Source organism: Paramisgurnus dabryanus, chromosome 18 (genome assembly GCF_030506205.2).
Source record: "Paramisgurnus dabryanus chromosome 18, PD_genome_1.1, whole genome shotgun sequence".
Lineage (NCBI taxonomy): Eukaryota > Metazoa > Chordata > Actinopteri > Cypriniformes > Cobitidae > Paramisgurnus > Paramisgurnus dabryanus.
In genome coordinates, this window is record NC_133354.1 from 29,255,623 (window position 1) to 29,280,751 (window position 25,129).

The 25,129-nt window shown below is 36.2% G+C and overlaps 2 long non-coding RNA genes across 2 annotated transcripts; one reads left to right on the forward strand and one right to left on the reverse strand.

The window, feature by feature from the left end:
- The first annotated feature begins 4,334 nt into the window (after positions 1 to 4,334).
- On the forward strand, positions 4,335 to 7,392 carry LOC135776981 (uncharacterized). The gene is made up of 5 exons (XR_010544261.2): positions 4,335 to 4,580; positions 4,782 to 4,866; positions 5,267 to 5,341; positions 6,793 to 6,828; positions 6,950 to 7,392. It is a non-coding gene; the product is annotated as an uncharacterized lncRNA (long non-coding RNA).
- Positions 7,393 to 8,190: 798 nt separating this feature from the next.
- On the reverse strand, positions 8,191 to 10,285 carry LOC135776982 (uncharacterized). Its single transcript, XR_010544262.2, has 4 exons — positions 9,989 to 10,285; positions 9,361 to 9,441; positions 8,681 to 8,738; positions 8,191 to 8,559 (listed from the first exon to the last, which is right to left on the reverse strand). It is a non-coding gene; the product is annotated as an uncharacterized lncRNA (long non-coding RNA).
- Positions 10,286 to 25,129: the final 14,844 nt, after the last annotated feature.

Sequence of the window (25,129 nt, forward strand, 5' to 3'; positions counted from 1 at the left end):
GCAATTAGTTCAGCTTTTTGTCAAAAAAATATTTTTAAAGTTGGGACATAGAAGGGGGTGCGCAGGAAAAAAAGTTTGGGAACCCCTGCTGTAATTCAAAGATATAATTTGTGGGTGGGATGGGTGGGACATATCCCCACCACTTTTTGCCGAAGTTGATTGTGTTTCCATCATTTTTTAAGATGTGTATCTTTTTTTCGTAATCTAATTCATACATAAAACATGTTTTGTGCAGGTCAGAACCTCTTAGTTTTTACATTGCGGTACACATTGCGAAACTCATTGTGAAACTTTCGTAGACACCATCGTTCAATGTTTGATGGGACATGTAAGTACCCTTAAAACTCTTGTCCAACAGAGCTGTGTCAAAGGCAATATCCTCTGAAGGTTGCATTTTTAGGAAAAGACATAAAATAAAAATGTATTCCGTGTGATACATAATCACCTGTGATTAATTCTTACTTTGAAACGATTTGAAATGTTTGAAATAACACCTGAAAGAATTTACCTTGATGATGTTTGCGGTCAAGTGTGTTAAATTTATGCGACGGCAGCGCAACTGACATGAATGTGACATCAAAGTACTGCGAGAGTAACTTAAAAGCACACAGAGCAGTCTGCTCTTGAATTGTTCCCACAATTCTTTGATGTTATTTGCCTGCTGTCTGTGTGATGGTGTATGAAGTTGGAAACCCATATTGTTTTTGTGAATTTTGACAAAGCAAATAAGACAACATTTCTCATCCTAAAAAATGACTGTTGGCAATTGTCGTGGTATATCATTAGATAAACAGAAATAGTTATTCTGCAACTAGAAGCAGGTGAGTTCATGTGAATTGTTAAAGTATTCTTGCTGCTTCATGTCATGATCATTATCGAAACATGCAAATTACATAACAAAATAATTACCTGAAAGTTGTATTTATCAACATATTTTGTGAAATCTTATTATCAACAATTTAGTTACTAAATTTCTGGTTACACCGTCTGAGCTAATTAAAGACTGACAGTTGCTAGCACAGAACTACAAAGGAAAAGGTTTATAATTGATGCACTTCCAGCATGAGCTTGTTAATATGATTTAGTGGTAAGTAAAAACATATATTCAGATTCATATACACTATGTTCATGAGAGTTGACAAAGCAGTAGTTGCAGTATGCGTAGGAAATATGTTAGCAGTTAAGATTACTTTTTTACATGAATGAGTAATATGGTTTAAATCTTTGTTATTTTTCGGATTTTGCCTGTACACCCTTAGGGGCCAATCACACCAAACCCGCTTTAAGAAATTTGGTTTATTACAATTTGTTACAAATGTAAAAGCAGAGGGTACTTGCTCTGGCCTTGTTTCAGGTTGTGAGGTGCACAAACACACACAATACAAAAATCCGTATGGGTACATGAGACCCTCAGAAAGAGATGAGACTTCGGGGAGTACCACCACTTGGTCCAGGAGCTTTGCTTAGATGATGGTCGGTTCAAGGCTTGTTTTAGGATGAGTCTGGAACAATTTGACAGCCTGCTGTCAATCGTCAGGCCAAGCATCACACCAACTACCGGAGTCCATTGGTCCTGCCGATCGGCTAAGCATTTGTTTGCGGTAGGTAATAATATTGAAAGGGTAACGTTAGCCAATTTAATAACTACTCTGCTGAAAAGCAACAGAAAACATTACCAAAATTCTAATGGTTCCATTAAAATAACATTAATACAAATAACCAACACACACACACCAGTAGACATCCACAGAAACCACTTCATTACAACCAATATATGTAACATTTAAAGCAATAGAAATCCTGTGATGGTTTCTATTGTTTTTCTAGCAAAGTAGTATACAGCATATCCTGCTGGGCTGTTCTGTGATCTCACAGCATTATTTATTAAGTTAATATGTGGTAATATATTTTGTACTTAAAATCTGAAAATTTAATTTAAACTGTTAGACAAAAACTCAGTATTTTGCATCAAATATTATGCGTATACACACCCCATTAACCTTGACCTCAAGTCAGGCTGCAATTCAGATGTGCAACCCACAGCTGGTGCAATGTATGAACGGATAGAGCAATTCCATGCAAATGTTAACCTTACCATGAAACAAAGTTTTCAGAGGTGGGTTGAGTACCCAAAATCTGTACTCAAGTTAAAGTAAAAGTAATTATACAAAAATGTACTCCAGTAAAAGTAAAAGTATCAAATCAAATTATTTACTTGAGTAAGAGTAAAAAAGTATTAGATGAAAAAACTACTCAAGTAGTTAGTTACTCGTTACTTCCGATCTGATAAAGAAGTAGCGCAAAAGCACTGAATTTCAGACTACTTGGAGGGTTTTCACAAACCTCCCCTTAAAAGTCTCATGGCCGTTTCACGCGGTAAGCGGCAAAATCGCCGCACGGCTTCAGCGCTTCTCTTGTATTGGAAGCGTTTTGTGCAGCATTTAGTGCAAATATGTTTATATTCAACGGCGCCTGTCATGAAGTACCATGTCCGGAGAAGGAATAGGATTTTGGGTGCACGAGCAAGGCGTGTGGACCAACTCCGCTTCACCTCTGTAACCGCCCCTGTTTTGCCGCTTTCCGCACGTCTCTTATTGAAAAAGAACTAAACACTCGCGGTTGCCGCGTACCGTGTGAAACGGCCTTCATTGTTCTGCTTATATACAAGTAAAGTAGCCTATCTCAGTCCTGCAATGTGTACATTAAAATCACATAACGTGTCATTTGAGAAAAAATCTCAAACACACACACATATGTTTTTCTGACGGTTAACCCAGGTGAAAAAGAAATATATTTAAATAGTATTTTTTGGGACATACTTAATATATTTAAAAGCTACTATACTAAATGCATATTAAATGTATTTTATTGAACCCACTTCAAATATATTAAATGCATTTCAAGATATATTTAAAGTCAATTTTAATCTATTTGCATTATATTTAATATATTGAAATTGTGTTAAATTGGAACAACTTCAAATATATTTAGTGCAATTTAAGTGTACTTCTTTAAAATTCATTTGAAATGCACTTCTCGTACACTTAAAAATACAGTAAGAATACATTTCAAGCTTAATTTAACTGTGCTTTAAGAACACTTTAATAGTACTTCAGCATATTAGAAATATACTAGCATTACATTAATAGAAATGTATTAGCATTACACTACTATTTTATTATAAAGCTGTTTTTAATATTTAAAATGTTATATTAAAATCATTAAATATTAAGACAAATACACATATTTTGAATACAGAACAATTTAATATACTTCATATTGTGTTGTGTACATTACAAAAATATCTAAAGTAAATTAATCAAGCACAGATACATACATAATCTCTTGATTATGTAGAAACATATAAAACAAATATCAGAGAAATGCAATTACAGAGCTACTTCTATCAAATTGTACAACATTAACATTAAATGTATTAATGAAAAGTACACTATGAATATGCAATCACTAAATATTCATAAGCACCCAGGTCAAAAAGACGTAGTATTTAATGTATTAAAAATATACTTAAAATACAAATAGTATGTTTATAATACATTTGTATTTCCAACATACTTATTTGAAGTGTATTAAAAATACGTTAAATTGCATTTAAACATATTTTTTAAAAGTATACTAGAAGTACACTTGTAATAAATATATACTTAAGTACATTTTTAAGAAATATGCTAAATTTAAGAATATTTTAAATGTATTTATATTAAGTGTACTAGAAGTACATTGGTAATAAATATATACTTAATTACATTTTTAAGAAATATGCTAAACTTAAGAATATTTTTAATGTATTTATATTAAGTGTACTAGAAGTACATTGGTAATAAATATATACTTAATTACATTTTAAAGAAATATGCTAAACTTAAGAATATTTTTAATGTATTTGTATTAAATGTACAAGAAGTACATTGGTAATAAATATATGCTTTATTACATTTTTAAGAAATATGCTAAACTTAAGAATATTTTTAATGTATTTATATTAAGTGTACTAAAAGTATGCTGGTAATAAATATATGCATAATTACACTTTTAAGAAATATGCTAAACACAAATGTACTTCTAGTGAAGTTTTAGTATATTTGGATAAAACATACTTTTTTCAAAACATGATTCATTAATTGTAATAAGCTAACATTGAACTTTCCTCAAGCATTTCAACATTATATCATTACGATTGCACAATAAGCTATTTTTTCAAAGATTTGCTTAAAATCTTACGTTTGTTTGCTACTGTTTATTTTCAAACAACACACGTGACACACGTGACTAAACTTGATTGGTTGTTGTCATAGTAACACCTCACGGTGCTATTTGAAACTTGTTCAGTTTAGTTCAGTTGTTCACGGTGCATGCGGTTGCTTGCATTAAACGTATAAACTGTTAAATTAGATGGCGACTCTGCATTAAACGTATTTATTTAATTAATCGGCGATCATATTTCACCAGAGGACTAAGATAAAACAACTCGATTTAAAATATGAGCAGTTTTAGTGGATCTGACGTTGAGGGAAAAAGTATTTCGCTTTTTGTTTGGAGATGAACGAGACAACACGAGGGTAAGTGATGACAGATTTTCACATTTCTTTATTTAGTTAACTATTAAATAAGTAAAACATTACATTACATTTAACCCAGCTTCTTTATGTAACGTTATGTCTGTGTTGCGTGTGGTAATTGGAACATCTTTATTTTCTGACTAACGTTCGGCATTTCTCTTAAGCATTTCAGAAATCATTAAAACCTTTCTTTTTTTTTAGCACAGCGACATAAATATGACCAACCAGATCCCAAGTAGACAGGAACAAATGAAGATATAGCGCATAGAAAGACTTATTCTTGGTGGTAAGTTTGTTGTTGCTATTTGATTTCACGTTTACGCTTTTCTAATGTTTCTCTTGCAACGCTAACGTTAGTTTAAAATGAATGTTTGAGCTGTCTTACCTGAAAATACCATGATATTACCATATGGTTATTATAACTCCAGTAATGTTCAATGGCTAATGTTTATATCAGTTCAATCTTGACAACCTTATTGTCTTTTTGTATATTTTTAAATGTATTTCTAATTACATATGGACACAAAAATGACATTGTAAGAAGGGATACTTTTATGAGAGATTGTAAAACTGCCGAGGCTGGGTTTGATTATATTATATTGTCTTAATATATTGTACTCGGGGTAAGTAAATCTTAAAACGAAAACAAATCATTAATCATCATTTACCTGCCTGTTGTTTTTCAGATCAACTGCTATTGACATTTTTGAATCGGGGCAAATGTGGAGTGAAGAAAAACGTTTGCAACACATCCATTCCAGGTGGCTAATTTCTGTCCTTTTGAATTATTCTTGTAAAAACCGTTTTTTTTTATTGTAAAGCTATAAGGGACTTGGCCTAGTCATCCTTGCATATACCATTTGGCAGGGCACCAGACTAACTTTTTTTACTAGGAGCACAGTGGCCCCCAACTGAAAATTTTAGGGGCGCAACCAGAAAATTTAGGGGCACACACGGTAAAACAACATGCTAACCAAATATTCACATGTCTACTAATTTAGACTGTATTACTAATAAATACTTTAATTATAGATTCAGAAAGTACAATGTGCTGTTTCAGATTAGTGTCATATCCACTGATCTATATAAATGACTGGATTGCGCATGACGTCACACTTGTGAAGCCACCGCGCCGCCATGTTGGTATACCCAAACGTTCTATTTAATCAATGGACGTTATCAGATTTTAATGATAAAACATCACTTTACTCGTCTTCGTTTTTATATCTGAAGTTACCCTGTACATTATTACAACAACAAACGTCCAAAGCATGTAAATAGTTATTTACTGAAAGTTGTACATTTTGCGTTTTAAACAGTTATTATACATTCATCTTTATTACAGTATCAGATCAGCAGACAGACCGCAGCATATTTAGTATTAATGACAATAAACGTGCTCATTCTGAAATCTAAATAAATAATCATGCTTTGTACAGTATGTGCATGCAATAATTTGCTAGTTTTGTAATTATGTTATCTTAACTTACAAGTTACCTAAACTTGTTTAGAGATATAACGCTGACCGTCACAGTGTAGCTGAATGTCAAAAAAAACTTTATTTATACCCGTGTCATTAGCAAATGCAGCAGACACACTCACCTTAACGTTTTTTTTATAAATCCATTATCCTGCCCGATTAAAACATAAACATTGCAAATAACACCAGAATTAACAAATAATTAACGTACACATATCCTAAAAATTAACCTTGTGTAACTGATACGCTGTAAAGGGGGTCAATTTTGATCATGATTTTGAATGGAAGTCAATGACGCTCTCTGCCGGTTGGGTATACCAAGATGGCGGCTCGAACTCTGCGCTGGCTTCACCTCACGCAGTTACGTCAAGCGTTCTATGCGCAATCCAGTCATTTATATAGATCAGTGGTCATATCACAAAAAAAAGGTCAAATTTGCTGGTCGCACATGTGCGACCGGATGTAAAATTCAGTGGCACACTCTCAAATTTAGGTGGCAAAATGCCACCATTTGATAGCAGTCTGGAGCCCTGTTTGGCATCATTTCTGATTTCCTTAAATCTCCTTAAACAGAGGTGAACCTTAAGTTTGCAAGACCACAATAGACAAACAATGGAAAATGATCTAGGTTCAAATAAAACACAATTATCAATGTAAAACATATCCTGTAATACACACAGGTTGCTTTATTTCATGAGCCTGTTCTAATCCTGTCTTCATTCCCACTTGTAGAGTGCTCTGACAGATAAAACTGACACGCTTTAAAAGGTAAACTGAGAAGTTAACAAAACTTCCATACATGCATATCTATGCCAATTAATTTTAAACATGGATATCCAAATGTTCATTCATTATTGGTTAATTGGTATATTCTGTTTCCTTTTCACAGCCCGTGTGATAAAGCAGTCTTCAATTACTACGGTGTCTGAATTGCAAGAAGTCACCCTCCACTTAAACATGTGACATCTAAACTGTTTTGTGTTTTAGTTCAGCTTTTTATAGGTTTATCTCAAGTTGGTTAAAGGCAGAGAGCACTATTTTTGAAAGCCAATGTTAACATTTGAAATTACCTAAACAAACATGCCTCTACCCCAATAGAATCTGGACCTTCTTTTGATAGAGCCACCACACACATACGCAACCCCGGCAAGGATGTCAGTTAGTAGACACGCCCCTTACTGCTGGTTGGCTACAAGTGTGTTTTGGTAGTCGGCCCAATTTCCTTTTCCAAAGCGTTTTTCAAACATTGTGCACTCCGTCTTTAAATTGCACTTAAACATTTTTTTTCATTAACTTTTTATGCAGAGAATTACATTATGATTATTATATAATCATTGCTTCTGAATATTTAGTGATTGCATATTCATAGTGTACTTTTCATTAATATATTTAATGTTAATGTTGTACAATTTGATAGAAGTAGCTCTGTAATTGCATTTCTCTGATATTTGTTTTATATGTTTCTCTTTGGTCAAGAGATTATGTATGTCTCTGTGCTTGATTAATTTACTTAAGGTATTTTTGTAATGTACACAACACAATATGAAGTATATTAAATTGTTCTGTATTCAAAATCTGTGTATGTGTCTTAATATTTAATGATTTTAATATAACATTTTAAATATTAAAAACAGCTTTATAATAAAATAGTAGTGTAATGCTAATACATTTCTATTAATGTAATGCTAGTATATTTCTAATATGCTGAAGTACTATTAAAGTGTTCTTAAAGCACAGTTAAATTAAGCTTTAAATGTATTCTAACTGTATTTTTAAGTGTATGAGAAGTGCATTTCAAATGAATTTTAAAGAAGTACACTTAAATTGCACTAAATATATTTGAAGTTGTTCCAATTTAACACAATTTCAATATATTAAATATAATGCAAATAGATTAAAATTGACTTTAAATATATCTTGAAATGCATTTAATATATTTGAAGTGGGTTCAATATAATACATTTAATATGCATTTAGTATAGTAGCTTTTAAATATATTAAGTATGTCCCAAAAAATACTATTTAAATATATTTCTTTTTCACCTGGGCAATGATTATATAATAATCATAATGTAATTCTATGCATAAAAAGTTACTGAAAAAAAAAATGTTTTAAGTTCAATTTAAAGACGGAGTGCACAATGTTTGAAAAACGCTTTGGAAAAGGAAATTGGGCCGACTACCAAAACACACTTGTAGCCAACCAGCAGTAAGGGGCGTGTCTACTAACCGACATCCTTGCCGGGGTTGCGTATGTGTGTGGTGGCTCTATCAAAAGAAGGTCCAGATTATATTGGGGTAGAGGCATGTTTGTTTAGGTAATTTCAAATGTTAACATTGGCTTTCAAAAATAGTGCACTCCGCCTTTAACCAACTTAAGATAAACCTATAAAAAGCTGAACTAAAACACAAAACAGTTTAGATGTCACATGTTTAAGTGGAGGGTCACTTCTTGCAATTCAGACACCGTAGTAATTGAAGACTGCTTTATCACACGGTCTGTGAAAAGGAAACAAAATATACCAATTAACCAATAATGAATGAACATTTGGCTATCCATGTTTAAAATAAATTGGCATAGATATGCATGTATGGAAGTTTTGTTAACTTCTCAGTTTACCTTTTAAAGCTTTGACTGTGTCCTCATCAAGTGTGTCAGTTTTATCTGTCACAGCACTCTACAAGTGGGAATGAAGATAGGATTAGAACACGCTCATGAAATAAAACAACCTGTGTGTATTACAGGATATGTTTTACATTGATAATTGTGTTTTATTTGAACCTAGATCATTTTCCATTGTTTGTCTATTGTGGTCTTGCAAACTTAAGCTTCACCTCTGTTTAAGGAGATTTAAGGAAATCAGAAATGATGCCAAACAGGGCTCCAGACTGCTATTAAATGGTGGCCACCAAAATTTGAGAGTGTGCCACTGAATTTTACATCCGGTCGCACATGTGTGACCAGCAAATTTGACCTTTTTTTTGTGATTTGACACTGAATTTGAAAAAGTACATTGTACTTTCTGAATCTATAATTAAAGTATTTATTAGTAATACAGTCTAAATTAGTAGACATGTGAATATTTGGTTAGCATGTTGTTTTACCGTGTGTGCCCCTTAATTTTCTGGTTGCGCCCCTAAAATTTGCAGTTGGGGGCCACTGTGCTCCTAGTAAAAAAAGTTAGTCTGGTGCCCTGCCAAATGGAATATGCAAGGATGACTAGGCCAAGTCCCTTACAGCTTTACAATAAAAACAAACGGTTTTTACAAGAATAATTCAAAAGGACAGAAATTAGCCACCTGGAATGGATGTGTTGCAAACGTTTTTCTTCCGAATCACTCCACATTTGTCCCGATTCAAAAATGTCAATAGCAGTTGATCTGAAAAACAACAGGCAGGTAAATGATGATTAATAATTTGTTTTCGTTTTAAGAATTATTTACCCCGAGTACAATATATTTAAGACAATATAATATAATCAAACCCAGCCTCGGCATATTTACAATCTCTAATAAAAGTATCCCTTCTTACAATGTCATTTTTGTGTCCATATGTAATTGATTGATTGATTGATTGATTTTATTTGACCACTTAAATATTAAAATATGAAACAACACTCCGAGTCATACATTAAAATACATAAATAGTCAGGGATAACACAATAAAGCCCAAAGACTTATTTCCATTGTGGTCCCTAATTAGAAATACATTTAAAAATAAACAAAAAGACAATAAGGTTGTCAAGATTGAACTGATATAAACATTAGCCATTGAACATTACTGGAGTTATAATAACCATATGGTCATATCATGGTATTTTCAGGTAAGACAGCTCAAACATGTATTTTAAACTAACGTTAGCGTTGCAAGAGAAACATTAGAAAAACTTAAACGTGAAATCAAATAGCAACAACAAACTTAACTTACCACCAAGAATAAGTCTTTCTATGCGCTATATCTTCATTTGTTCCTGTCTACTTGGGATCTGGTTGGTCATAATTATGTCGCTGTGCTAAAAAAAAAAGAAAGGTTTTAATGATTTCTGAAATGCTTAAGAGAAATGCCTAACGTTAGTCAGAAAATAAAGATGTTCAAATTACCACACGCAACACAGACATAACGTTACATAAAGAAGCTGGGTTAAATGTAATGTAATGTTTACTTATTTAATAGTTAACTTAATAAAGAAATGCGAAAATCTGTCATCACTTACCCTCGTGTTGTCTCGTTCATCTCCAAACCAAAAGCGAAATACTTTTTCCCTCGACGTCAGATCCACTAAAACTGCTCACATTTTAAATCGAGTTGTTTTATCTTAGTCCTCTGGTGAAATATGATCGCCGATTAGTTAAATAAATACGTTTAATGCAGAGTCGCCATCTAATTTGACAGTTTATACGTTTAACGCAAGCAACCGCATGCACCTCGTGAACTAAACTCACTGAACAATTACAGCTTTCAAATAGCACCGTGACGTGTTACTATGACAACAACCAATCAGGTTTAGTCACGTGTGTCACGTGTGTTGTTTGAACATAAACACTAGCAAACGTAAGATTTTAAGCAAATCTTTGAAAAAATAGTTTATTATGCAATCGGAATGATATAATGTTGAAATGTTTGAGGAAAGTTCAATGTTAGCTTATTACAATTAATGAATCATGTTTTGAAAAAAGTATGTTTTATCCAAATATACTAAAACTTCACTAGAAGTACATTTATGTTAAGCATATTTCTTAAAAGTGTAATTATGCATATATTTATTACCAGCATACTTCTAGTACACTTAATATAAATACATTAAAAATATTCTTAAGTTTAGCATATTTCTTAAAAATGTAATTATGCATATATTTATTACCAGCATACGTAGTACACTTAATATAAATACATTAAAAATATTCTTAAGTTTAGCATATTTCTTAAAAATGTAATAAAGCATATATTTATTACCAATGTACTTCTAGTACACTTAATACAAATACATTAAAAATATTCTTAAGTTTAGCATATTTCTTAAAAATGTAATAAAGCATATATTTATTACCAATGTACTTCTAGTACACTTAATATAAATACATTAAAAATATTCTTAAGTTTAGCATATTTCTCTAAAATGTAATTAAGTATATATTTATTACCAATGTACTTCTAGTACACTTAATATAAATACATTAAAAATATTCTTAAGTTTAGCATATTTCTTAAAAATGTAATTATGCATATATTTATTACCAGCATACGTAGTACACTTAATATAAATACATTAAAAATATTCTTAAGTTTAGCATATTTCTTAAAAATGTAATAAAGCATATATTTATTACCAATGTACTTCTAGTACACTTAATACAAATACATTAAAAATATTCTTAAGTTTAGCATATTTCTTAAAAATGTAATAAAGCATATATTTATTACCAATGTACTTCTAGTACACTTAATACAAATACATTAAAAATATTCTTAAGTTTAGCATATTTCTCTAAAATGTAATTAAGTATATATTTATTACCAATGTACTTCTAGTACACTTAATATAAATACATTAAAAATATTCTTAAGTTTAGCATATTTCTTAAAAATGTAATTAAGTATATATTTATTACCAGTGTACTTCTAGTATACTTTTAAAAAATACGTTTAAATGCAATTTAACGTATTTTTAATACACTTCAAATAAGTATGTTGGAAATACAAATGTATTATAAACATACTATTTGTATTTTAAGTATATTTTTAATACATTAAATACTACGTCTTTTTGACCTGGGAACTCTGTATTTATTTTCATGTTCACAACACAAACTTGTCAGCGTCTGCCTTTAAACATGCAAACAGTAAACAAAAAAGAACGTGTGTGTCTGTTTGTTATCATGTTTTTATATGAATAGGTTATTTTTATTGCCATCAAAGTGCAATTACTGAACATAAACAGGAGCTTAATAAAAATTATCATTTTAGAATTTCATATGGAACTTATCTGTTTGTGCAAATCAACTCTACATTTATTATAATATCTAATACATGTTTCTTCAAAATCAAACTTTATTCTTTTATTTTTAGTCATTCATTCTCTAGGAAGGATTTAAACAAAATACAATCCCGTTTTTATTTGAACGTATTTTCTACACATTAGTGAGGTGTCTGGATTTGTGTATAAATGTAAGACGTCCTTACATTATGCTGTTTAGTTGTGGGGAAATGATATGGAAATGTGCAGATGTGAACGTGCTGTTTGTATGGTTTAACTTACACTAGGTTTTGTCATCGCTTGCACAAGAGTGCATATGGCAAAAAAAACTCGGACAGTGTGTCACATAGTGTTCAAATAGACATGTGTCACTTACCACTCCAGGTTGGATCTTGAATTCCTGTACGCTGAGATGTCAGCTCGTTTATTGAACAAAGCTTGCATCACATTATGAAACTATTCTTTTTGACCTCTTGGAGTGAAAACATAGACCGAACTTGAAGCCACGCATGATCTGCCTCCGATATCTCGCACACGCGCCCTCATCTCCTTCTCCTATCATCTACGTGCCGTCGCGCGCGCTAAAGGGTGACCACCAGTCTGGCAATATTGGGTTAATTATTGAGGATAAAATGATTTCTGATAAACAGCAGGTTGCTTGCGTTTTTAATACTTTTTTTACAACAGTTGCTGCCAGTCTGGTCGATAAGCTGCCGAAGGTGTCAGGTAGATATGGCCCGTTATTTGTAAACTCTTTTTATAAAAACAAACATGTCACTTCTGATGTTTTTGAAATTGATCCTGTTTCAGAGGAAAGGGTGAGATTGTGTCTATCCACTTTGTCAATTAACAAAGCTACTGGACAGGACCTTATTTCAACCAGATTTTTGCGCGATAGTGCCGATGTAATTTCTAGTGTGCTCACCCATATAAAAAATTTATCTTTAATTCAGGGTATCTTTCCAGCTGATATGAAAATGGCCCGAGTAGTCCCCCTTTTTAAGAAAAATAGTAGATCAGATGTTGGCAATTATAGGCCTGTATCAATTCTGACAGCCATATCAAAGGTGTTTGAGCGTCTTGTGTATGAGCAGGTGGAAGAGTACCTTGTCAAACATGATCTGCTGTATGAATTTCAGTCAGGATTTAGAGCAGCATATTCGACTGAAACCTGTCTTATTCATTTATGTGATTATATCCGACAAAACTTTGATTAAGGAAAGTATGTGGGTATGATTCTTCTTGATTTACAAAAAGCCTTTGATACTGTAAATCATGCAATTTTATTATCAAAGTTGCAAAGCATAGGTTTCAGAAATACTGCGGTGAAATGGTTCACCTCTTACCTCACTGGAAGAACTCAATCTTGTGATGTTGAGGGGGCCATTTCAGATTCTCGAGATATTACTTGTGGGGTGCCTCAAGGTTCAATCCTTGGCCCCCTTTTATTTTTAGTTTATATTAATGATATGCCAGCTGCCGTGAAATGTAAGCTGCTTTTATATGCTGATGACTCTGCATTGTTGGTCTCTGGGGATGACATCAGCGAGATTGAGAAGACTCTGGGTAACGAATTAAATAGTGTCAGCAAATGGCTTATAGACAACAGGCTGTCAATACATCTGGGAGTCCATTTTATTTGGAACAAAAAAGAAGTTGTCTAAAGTAAAATTGCTTAAGATCAAATGTAATGGCACTGAAATAGTGTCTCAGAAATGTGTTACATATTTGGGGTTAACATTAGACCAATCATTAACCTGTTCATCCATTGCTGAAAAAATACTATCCAAGTGTGCAGGTAAATTGAAATTTTTGTATCGTAAAACAAGGCTTTTAGATTTTTCTATTAAGAAATGACTGGTTGTATCGTTAATTCAATGTCATTTCGATTATGCATGCTCAGCTTGGTACTGTGGATTATCAGTTAAACTTAAAAACAGACTGCAAGTGATGCAAAATAATGTTATCCGTTACCTGTTAAATGCACCCCCTAGGACTCATATTGGCAGAGATGCTTTTAAAAGAGTAGGACTATTGCCAGTGCAGGTTAGAGTGGAGCAGCTAAAGTTGAATTATATGTATAATGTCATAAATGGTTCTGCTCCCAAATATTTACACTCCAGTATAAAAATGGCCAGTGTCCGTTCTTGTAAAGTGCCCAGAGTCAACAATGCAGCTGGAAGTTCTTTTTTTTATACAGGTATCATGCTATGGAACAATTTGCCAATTTCCCTCAAGATGGTAAATACCAGAGGGTCTTTTAAATATCAGGTTAAGGCCCTTTTATGGAATAGAGTAGCTGATCTCTTTTATAACTAGCGTGGTGTTGATTAATTTATGTGATTTATGATTTTTTGATTTTAGGATATTGGTGAAATTTGGATGATTTGTGTAAATGTTTATGTTTTTGACCTATAATTGGTCTTTGTTTGTTTTACCACCAAGGACCATGTTGGAAATAAGTGTTTACACTTTAACATGTTATCCTTTGGATTATGTATGTTTGGCAATCTATAAATAAATCAAATCAAAAAACCACGCGGTCACACGCTAAAGGATGACGCAGCCTGTCTCGCGAAACTTTCGAACACGCCCTATAAAGTTTAAATATATATATATAGTGTAATGTTTTGTTACTATTGTTGTATATTGAACCGGATTACCCAAAGGTTAGGGGAACCGGAAGTGAGGTAAAAAAAAATAAAAGATGGATGTCGAGCTGATGGTCAACACGCACTGCACGTTATGCTGGAGTTGTGTTTATTCGCATACATTGATTACACGAGAGTGAAATACAAATAGTACATGGTGTCAGAGAATATAAAGAACTCACACAGACGAGAAGATGGACTCCGCTGGTGTTCCGATGGCCAGGATGGACTGGGATTCCCTCGACTTGCCTGACTCATGGAGGAGATTCCGACAACACGCGGAACTGATGTTCAAAGGCCCGCTCCACGAAAAATCGGAGGAGGAACATTGCAGCTATCTCCTGTTATGGGTAGGAGAAAAAGGTAGAGACGTTTATAACACCTGGACACTGACTAACGAGAACGCAAAAGTTTTAGGCACGTACTACGAAAGATTTGAAGCATATGTGATGCCGAAAAAGAACCACATCTTCGCACGGTACAAATTCCACGAGAAAGTACAAGCGGAAGGTGAGAGCTTTGACAATTTCGTCACAGAGCTAAAATTACTAGTTAAAGACTGCGGATATGCCAATACAGACGAAATGGTAAGAGACAGAATAGTCTTCGCCATAAACTCCGCAAAAGTGAAGGAGAAGTTGTTAAACTACGGACCAGATTTAACCCTTGAGAAAGCCATAGACATTGCACGATCTCACGAAATAGCGCAGGGACAGCTGAAATCTATGGCCGGGCAGCACAGCACAACTCACACGCAACAGGTCGCACATGCCGTGTTCAAACGAGACAATAAACAGAAACATATAAAAACTACCATCAGAGCCGAACGAGACAGCATAAGATCTAGAACATGCGGACGATGCGCACAGACGCACCGGGACAAGGAAAAATGCCCAGCCATGGGCAGACAGTGCAAGAAATGTGGATAACCAAACCATTTCGCAAAGGCTTGCAAATCACAACAAATGTGGAAACAGAAAAACGTGCACGCCGTGAATAACGACACCGAACAAGCCTACGAATCACCCCAGGAATTCTTCATCGATACGATAACAAAAGAGCACAGCAACGTGATAAACGAACAGGCTTTTGCCGAAATTGAAGTAGGTTCAGAGCTACAGAAGGTGAAATTTAAATTGGACACTGGGGCACAAGTAAACATAATACCAGAAAACAAAATAAGAGATGTTATCGGTGTCAGGATATGGTGGAGAACCGTTATCCGTGAGAGGAACATGCAAACTTCAATGCAAACATAAAGGGTCACTAGCCATTCAAGAATTCTATGTCGTTGACACGCAAGCACCGCCTATACTAGGACTCAGAGCATGTCTGGAGATGGATCTAATAAAACTGGTCCTCTCTGTACAAACCGATACAAGGCAAAGTGACGATCTGCTGAGTGAGTTTGCTGACGTTTTCGAAGGAATCGGAGAATTCCCAGGCGAGTGCAAAATACACATAGACCCTAATGCAGTTCCAGTAGTATATCCCCCACGAAAAATTCCATTCACACTACGCAGTCGTCTGAAGGAGGAATTGGATAAAATGGAGCGCCAAGGAATTATCGCAAAGGTCACCGAGCCAACCGATTGGGTCAACGCTTTAGTGGTAGTGGAAAAACCACGCACTGGGGCGCTTCGCATATGTCTTGACCCGCGCGACCTAAACAAAGCGATAAAAAGACCGCATTATCCATTGCCAACCCTGGACGACGTGATCTCCAGACTCTCAGGCGCAAGATACTTCAGTGTACTGGACGCCAGATCGGGATACTGGGCCATTAAACTAACGGAAGAATCATCCAAACTTACCACATTTAACACCGTGGTCAGACGTTACCGTTTCCTCCGTCTGCCCTTCGGAATAATCTCTGCACAGGATGAGTTCCAAAGGAAAATCGACGAGACGTACGAGGGGCTGCCGGGAGTAGCGGCGATTGTAGATGATATCCTAGTATACGGTTGCACAAAAGACGAACACGATAAAAACCTGCGTGCAATGTTGGAAAGAACGAGGGAAAAGGGTGTCCGTTTGAATCCTGAGAAAAGCACGATTTGCGTGCCGGAGGTCTGTTACTTTGGACACAGACTCACACATGACGGCATCAAACCAGACCGAGAGAAAATTAAGGCCATAAAGGAAATGGAACCGCCAAAAAACAAATCCGAACTGGAAACCATACTGGGTATGATAAATTATCTGTCCAGATTCGCCCTGAGACTTGCAGAGATAAACGCACCGCTGCGACAGATGCTGAAGCAGGGCAACGAGTTCACGTGGGACGAGACGCATAACGTTGCTTTCCAACAAATCAAGGACCTGATCACGAGGGAGCCAGGACCCGTGTTAGCATACTACAACCCAAACGAAGAGCTGCGGCTGCAGGTCGATGCTTCTAAGAATGGTTTGGGCGCGGTACTTTTCCAGCAAGAAAAACCAATCGCATACGCATCAAAATCGCTCACAGAGACGGAACAGAACTACGCACAAATTGAAAAAGAACTATATGCCGTTCTGTTTGGATGCAAGCGATTTCACCAGTATGTATATGGGAGGTCATTCATTGTGGAATCGGACCACAAACCATTAGAATCCATATTAAAGAAACCGCTTTCTGCTGCTCCCCCACGCCTACAGCGCATGTGTCTACAGCTGCAGAAATATAACTTCACGCTGCTCCACAAGCCAGGTAAAGAAATACCCGTTGCTGATACATTATCCAGAAAATCTGTGGCCTACCATGACACGTCATTAAACGAGGGTATGGAAGCACAAGTCCACACCGTAATCAGCAACTTACCTGTGTCAGACGAAAAACTCGCAGAGATCCGTGAGGCGACGAAGCAGGACTCACAGCTCACAGCTCTAAAGCACATAATTCACACAGGATGGCCGGAGACGCGAAGGAGCTGTCCACCGCTGGTGCTGGAATTTTGGAACCACAGAGACGAGATCTCTTATGCCGACGGCATTGTCCTAAAAGGGGAAAAGATCATTGTACCGCAAAGCCTAAGAAATAACATGTTGCAAAAGATACACACAGGGCACATGGGTGTGGAAAAAAGTAAACAACGAGCGAGAGACGTCCTGTTCTGGCCGGGCATGAGTAAGCAAATAGAAGAAACTGTGCAAAATTGCTCTATTTGCCTAACACATCGTAATTCGAATCAGCGAGAACCAATGATCGCGCACCCGATTCCCAAACGTCCATGGCAAGCGGTCGCAACTGACCTTTTCACGTGGCAAAGTGAGAACTATATAATAGACGTTGACTACTATAGTCGTTTTTTCGAGCTGGAAAAACTACACTCAACTTCCGCGGCTGCGGTGATCCAAAAGCTCAAAGGAATGTTTGCGGGCCATGGAGTGCCTGAGAAGATCGTGTCAGATAACGGTCCGCAATACAGTTCTCAGGAGTTCAGCGCTTTTGCAAAACAGTGGGACTTTGTACACACAACAACAAGCCCGTACTATGCCCAAAGCAACGGCCTCGCAGAAAGAACAGTCCAAACCGCAAAGCGTATACTCACAAAAGCGCGTGAAGAAGGAAAAGATCCATACCTGAGCATACTGGAGCATAGAAATGCACCCGTCGATGGTTTTAAATCACCAGCACAGCTTCTCATGAGCAGACGGCTTCGCTCAGTCCTGCCCATCATCGGCAAACTTCTGCAACCAAAAACATGTAAGCCTTCGGCAGTGCAACGTAAACGAGAACAATGTCAAATTAAGCAAAAGTCATATTACGACAGATCCGCAAAATCGCTTACCACACTTGAACACGGAGCCAACATATATGCCCAGCAAAATAACGGACAGTGGAAGCCTGCTGTGGTGGCGAGCGCATTGGAGGACGGACGCTCGTACATCATCCGAAACTCCGACGGTCAGGAATATCGCCGTAACCGCAAACACCTGATGGATGTTAAGGGACAAAGTGTTGCAGTTTCAGCACAACCCGTTTCTGATGATAACTCAAGTTCACAGGATAATACAGCAAGCAACCTCACTATGGGCTCAAGTGCAATCACACCTACACCAACTGATAATTGCGTGATTACCAGGTCAGGTCGCATGGTTAAAAAGAGGCAAATACTCGACCTATAAGTATCATGAGCTAATGACACTTAAGTACATACTTGCAATGATAAATGAATGTTTCATTTAAAATGTTATATTCAAAAAATTTATTCTGCAAGCGTTCTGTTATTGGTATCTGTTTTGAAGAACATTATATGATATTTATGTTTAGCCAGAGTTCGCAAGTTCACCTGATACCGTTATCTCATGTAAATTGAGTAAATATTTCCTTTAGGCATGAGTATGTCTCAACTGAAGTTTATGTGACATCACATGATATTTTATTTCATGCTGAATTGTGTGTGTAAAAAAAAAAAAAAAAAAGGGAGATGTAATGTTTTGTTACTATTGTTGTATATTGAACCGGATTACCCAAAGGTTAGGGGAACCGGAAGTGAGGTAAAAAAAAAAATAAAAGATGGATGTCGAGCTGATGGTCGACACGCACTGCACGTTATGCTGGAGTTGTGTTTATTCGCATACATTGATTACACGAGAGTGAAATACAAATAGTACATATAGTAATTAATTATTACCATTTGAAAGTAGCGCAGTAACACCGCCAAATGTAGCGAAGTAAAAGTACAGTTTTTTCACTAGAAATGTACTTGAGTAAGAGTAAAAAGTACCCATCCTTAAATTTACTCTAAAAGTACTAGTTACCCAAAAAATTGTACTCAAGTAAATGTAACGAAGTAAATGTAATTCGTTACTACCCACCTGTGAAAGTTTTACCCAAATGTTTTCAACCATAATGACAGTGTATCTCAGATATCAATATATGGTGTTTATATTTTTTTACAAATTTTAAAGTATTTTTAATAAATAAATACATTTTTTTTCATAAATGCTCATGAAAATAAAGCCAGCCATTCTGCATTTTTTGAGTACATAAGGCTTCTGGTTTGTGCATATATATTCACAGAGTTGCTTACCCCTAAACTTGTCCCTGTTTTGTCTTATCCATAACATATGCATTTTCCTCATCTAAAACAGAAAAAAATGCATAGGCTGATATTTTTCAGATTTTTGGAGTTTTATGAAAATAAACAGGTGGTTTAATATATTGGTAATACAAACATTCTCTGAGAAATTGAATTTAATTTTTTGACTGAAATGACATAATGCTGGAATTGCTCATACCTAGAAATTCTGAAAATGAAATATAGACTCTTGCACTACCCATTGTATCTATAATTCCCTTTTAATTTTACAGATTTCTAGCCACCGGAGATTCATAACAATTGCATTTGGCTACAGGGTTGGACTCTACTGTGGTGGGTATTGTGAAACAGGTGTGTGAGGAAATCTGGTAATGTCTGGTCGAAAAATACATGCAATTTCCTAAAATGGAGGAGTGGAAGTCCATTGCAGAAGACTACCAGAAATTGTGAAATTTTCCAAATTGTGTTGGAGCAATTGATGGGAAACACGTCACAATCCAAGCCCCAGCAAATAGTGGCTCCCAGTTTTACAATTATAAAGGCTCCTTCTCCATTGTCCTCCTAGCTGTCTTGGATGCCAGATATTTGCTTTCACAATGATCTATGTTGGAGCATTTGGCAAAAGCAGTGATGGAGGTACTCTTTCCTCTTTAGCCTATGGCCAAGCACTCCGTCAAGACGCACTTGACCTACCACCAGATGCACCTCTTCCAGGAGCTGAAGGAACCATGCCCTTTGTTTTTGTGGCTGATGAGGCATTTCCTCTGCGGAAGAAAATTATGAGGCCATATCCTCGGCACCACTTGTCACCTGAGCAAAGTATCTTTAATTAACGTCTGTCTCAAGCCTGGATGATGGTGGAGTGTGCCTTCGGTATCCTGGCCTCACAGTGGCGACTATACAGACAAATCCTTGCAGTGTCACGTGAAGTTGCTGAAGTGGTAGTGAAGGCAATGTGCATTTTGCACAACTTCATTCACTGGCACTCTGCTGATGAAGACAACCCAAGCAGCACAGCCTTGTGCAGTGAGCCATCAGCTGGGATGCAGGGTATCACCCAGGTTAGCAGCAACAACAGCTCCAGAGAAGAGCTGGTTGTTAGAGAGAAGTTTGCCACCTATTTCTCCTCCTGTGCTGGTGAAGTGTCCTGGCAGCATGCAGCTGTGTCTTAATGCACCATCTACCATCTGAAGACACAATAGCTTCAACCCTAATTTGAGCAAAAAGGCTCTTTTAAGAGCCACTTCTATATTCAATAAGAGAAAATAATTACAATATTTACAATAAAATAAACGAAGTTAATAACGTTAACGATTCAGGAATTAATGTCTGTAATTAAAATGTGTACTGTGTGTGTGTAAACTAGTCACTGTTACCAAACTCTGTTTCAGTTAGGATCTGCATGAATCTAAGTCTAATGTCTGCTCTCTTCCTTGGTGGCAAACATTTTAAAGCGGGGATTAAACTCATAAAAAAATTTTTATCCCAAGCGTGCCGCACAAGCCCTGAAAAGTGAAGCCAAAACGTCTCGATTGCCCCCCAGTGACTGGTCCCAGTATAGGTTGTAAACCCCGCCTCCCCATTTTATTAAATGGGACTTGAGACCAACAAAAAAATGTAATTACACTTCAATTATCTTTTTTCCGAAGCTGGTTTCTGTTATTTACTGTATTTTTTATCACGCTGATGTAAATTCAAATGTTTGTTTTTAAAATAAGTTTGTTTTTCGTTAGTTATTTAATGATATAAAAACGGTGGTGTCACGTCATGATTGACAGCTGTGATATCGTGTGATATGCGCATTCTTCGAGAGCGAGGGCGGAGTCTTGATTTCGCGGCTTTACTTCCTGCTCACTACTGCGCATGACTGGTCCCGAAATCGCTACTGCGCAGACTCAAGACCCAAGATGTCAGCGCCATATCGGGACACTGGCGGCTTCACTTTTCACCAATGGAAGAGAGCGAACAGGCGTCGTCCATCTTTTTTTACAGTCTATGGTTTATCCTCATCAAGAGGTTTGTTCACAGCCTGCAAGAGTTCCCTTTGGTATGCTGTCAGCTCTCCTCCATGTTCTGCTGTCCTCTTTCGACCTCTTCCACTCTCTCTGTTGGTGTTGGTTATGACAGGGGTCTCCACAGCCTGAGGAACGCTAGGTGGAGATGGTGGAGATGTTGACATAGAGGTTTGTAGATGTTGACATAGATGTTGATGGTCGTATAGGTGACAGAGAGGGTGGCTCAATGGTCTTAGTGAGCAGGTCATCCTCCCAAGACAATGTCATATCCAAGTATTAAACACTAAAAGACAGTTAAACACAGCAGGGTCATACCCTGTCAACTTAAGCAAAGGTCCCTATTAAATATCAGTATATTTACTGAGTAATCCACAGTTTTGTAGAGGGCTGTAAAAATAAAATTTTCACATGAAATTTGGAGCCAGTTTACGGGTGTAAGAAACTAACTAGAAAGATGCTAGCAGTATTATTTTTAACAGAAATTTGAAGGTTTATTAGTAAAATCTGTTGATTTGAGTAATCAACAATGACATAACAGTGGCTTTTGTGTTTGTGTCTCAACTTTGCATATCTGTAAGTATTAAAGATAATATTAGCTCTTATCTTAATATTATTTACAATTTGCTTCTTAACAAACTTTACATTTTGAACCATTCTTTTAAGGAATAGTAAATTCTGTAATAATTTAGTCACTCTCATGTTGTAACAAACCTGTGTAAATAAATTTTTTCTAATGAATGTAAAGGAATGCTTGCAGCCAAACCGATTATTATTATTATTATACTTTACATTTATATAGCGCTTTTCTCAGTACTCAAAGCGCTTTACATATGAACGAGGGAATCTCCTCAACCACCACCAATGTGCAGCATCCACCTGGATGATGCGACGGCAGCCATATTGCGCCAGAACGGCCACCACACACCAGCTTATTAGTGGAGAGGAGACAGAGTGATATAGCTAATTAGTATGAGGGATGATTAGTAGGCCAATGGGCAAGTTTGGCCAGGATGCCTGGGCACACCCCTACTCTTTCGAAGGACATCCTGGGATTTTTAATGACCACAGAGAGTTTAACCTCAGTTTAACGTCTCATCTGAAAGACGGTGCTTTTTGACAGAATAGTGTCCCCATCAATGTCTGCCTCCTTCAGCACCACTCCGTTTCTCCTTCTCTGCACTAATTTCTTTTAAATATTTGTCTCTGAAATATTTCCACTTTCGTTTGCATTCCTCTTCTACCAACTTATTTGGTTAAAAAAAATGTTAGCTAATAAATAAGCTAATACCTAACGTTATTCTGCATGAAAGCAGTTTAGTGACCACGAACTGTTGCTACTGGTAATAACGTTAGCAGAGTATAAATAAATGAAAGCACTTACCGGATATCTCTATTTTCAAACTGATTTTCCTCCAGGCCTGTTGTTTTTTTATTAATATTGTGGTAGTTTCTGTTTGTGAAGTCATACAGCTCCGGATTACTTGAAACACAAGACTCTCCTCCATATTGCAGTCTCCGCCGGTTGTTCCAAGCAACTGTAAACTTCCGTCACTACAGCGGAAGGCCCGCCTCTCCCCTCATTTGATTGGACAATGGAAAGATGCGAATGACGTCAGGCGCTTTTTCAAATACGTGTGCTGTGGCAGGCGGCAAAAACTGCAAGGCGTTCGGCGTGCATAAACAGGGCACATACGTTGACTGCCCATAAACGTGTTTGGTGTGATTGGACCCCTTAATTCTGCTGGGTTATTTTTAATTGAATGATCAATACTGCACAGAACACATGTTGGGTTCTAATAAACATATGCATTGCATTAAAACTCAGCATAAGTTTTTTTAATAACCCAACATGTGTTCTGTCTAATATTTACCCAGCACTCGGTTAAAAAAACCAACAGAATTTAGAGCATGGGTCTTCAACCCTGTTCTTGGAGGGCACCTGTCATGCAGATGTGTAGGACAGGTGCCCTCCAGGAGCAATGTTGGAGGCCCATGATTTAGAGCAGAAGATTTTGGCAGAAGTCAAGAATAGTCTTGGTAGAAAACACATCAATGTTTTTATTAACACATCATCATGAACTTTAATAAGAAATCAAAAGAATATTGTAAAGGGTGTAAAGAACAGATAATATAAATCTATTTTGGCTTGTAAGTGGGTTTATAAGACAGAGATTCTTATTATTGAACCAAATCGCTCCAAACAATAAATGTCAGATTACAAGTTGCCCATAAATGGCTATGTATATACATACATACATTAGAGCTGAAGATCTTTGCCCGAACCTGACTGGACCCGTCGGGACCCGACGGGCTCGGGCGGGTTCGGGCTTCCTTTCTAACATTTTACACGGGCTCGGGGCGGGCTCTGGCTTGCGCTCCGGCTTTGTGAGGTAAATGAGCGGTCAAGTTCAATCAGTAGCGCAGGATCGCGCTGAATTCATTTACAGTGGATTGGATTTAATGATTTTCCTCATCAAAAACATGTAGCCTAATCTTGGTGAGTAGGTTTTTCAATGTATAACTAAATATAAATCGAGTCTTAAATACATAATTTAGACAGAGGATATAGACTAATGTTGGCAGTAATGGAGAGAAGTGCCGACGCAAATCCCGCGGAGCCTTTCTCTTAATTTCGTTATTGCCAAATACCCATCTTAATTCAGAATGTATTATCTTAATTTAATTCGTTAAGAAATAATAATTTTATTGGCATATATATATAGTGTATTGCATAAGCCTATTTAGAATGAGATGTTGCAATGTTACAGATGACTTATTTTATTTCTTTGTTTCAACTTCCAAGTGGCGTGTAGATTATTAGTCATGAATAAATAATGTTAAAACCTGTGTAAATTTCTCATTCTTGACAAAAGCTGTGTGTGTGCGCACATTTAAATAATGTCGGGCTATAAACGGGTTCGGGCTTTTAAATGGCTGTCAATCTAAATGTACGTTCGGGTTCGGGCTGCATTCTGTCGGGCTCCGGACATTTCGGGCCTAACTTTTAAGGCCCGATTACAGCTCTAACATACATACATACATAATAGTTCTGTAGGTTTGTATGATTACTTTGCTTAAAGACGTCTAACAGACCTAAATCATCTTTGCTGCATAGTTGCATTTTTTTCTAGTTACTGAATCTGTTACTGTAGTTAATGTAGTGATTTCTTTTATTTCTGGTGTTATATTATTATGTCTCTAATAAGATCAGTCACAAACATGATTCCTGCACGATCTTATGTGTTGCATGTTATTCACATTATGTGCAACATTTTTTGTCTCCCTTTTCATGTTTTGTCCACTTTCTTGGTTGCTAAAAAAACTCTTAAGCCTAATAATTTTGACCTTAAGATCTCTTTTAATGGTTAAGATGCTTTCTGAATTACTTTTTTCTTTACTAG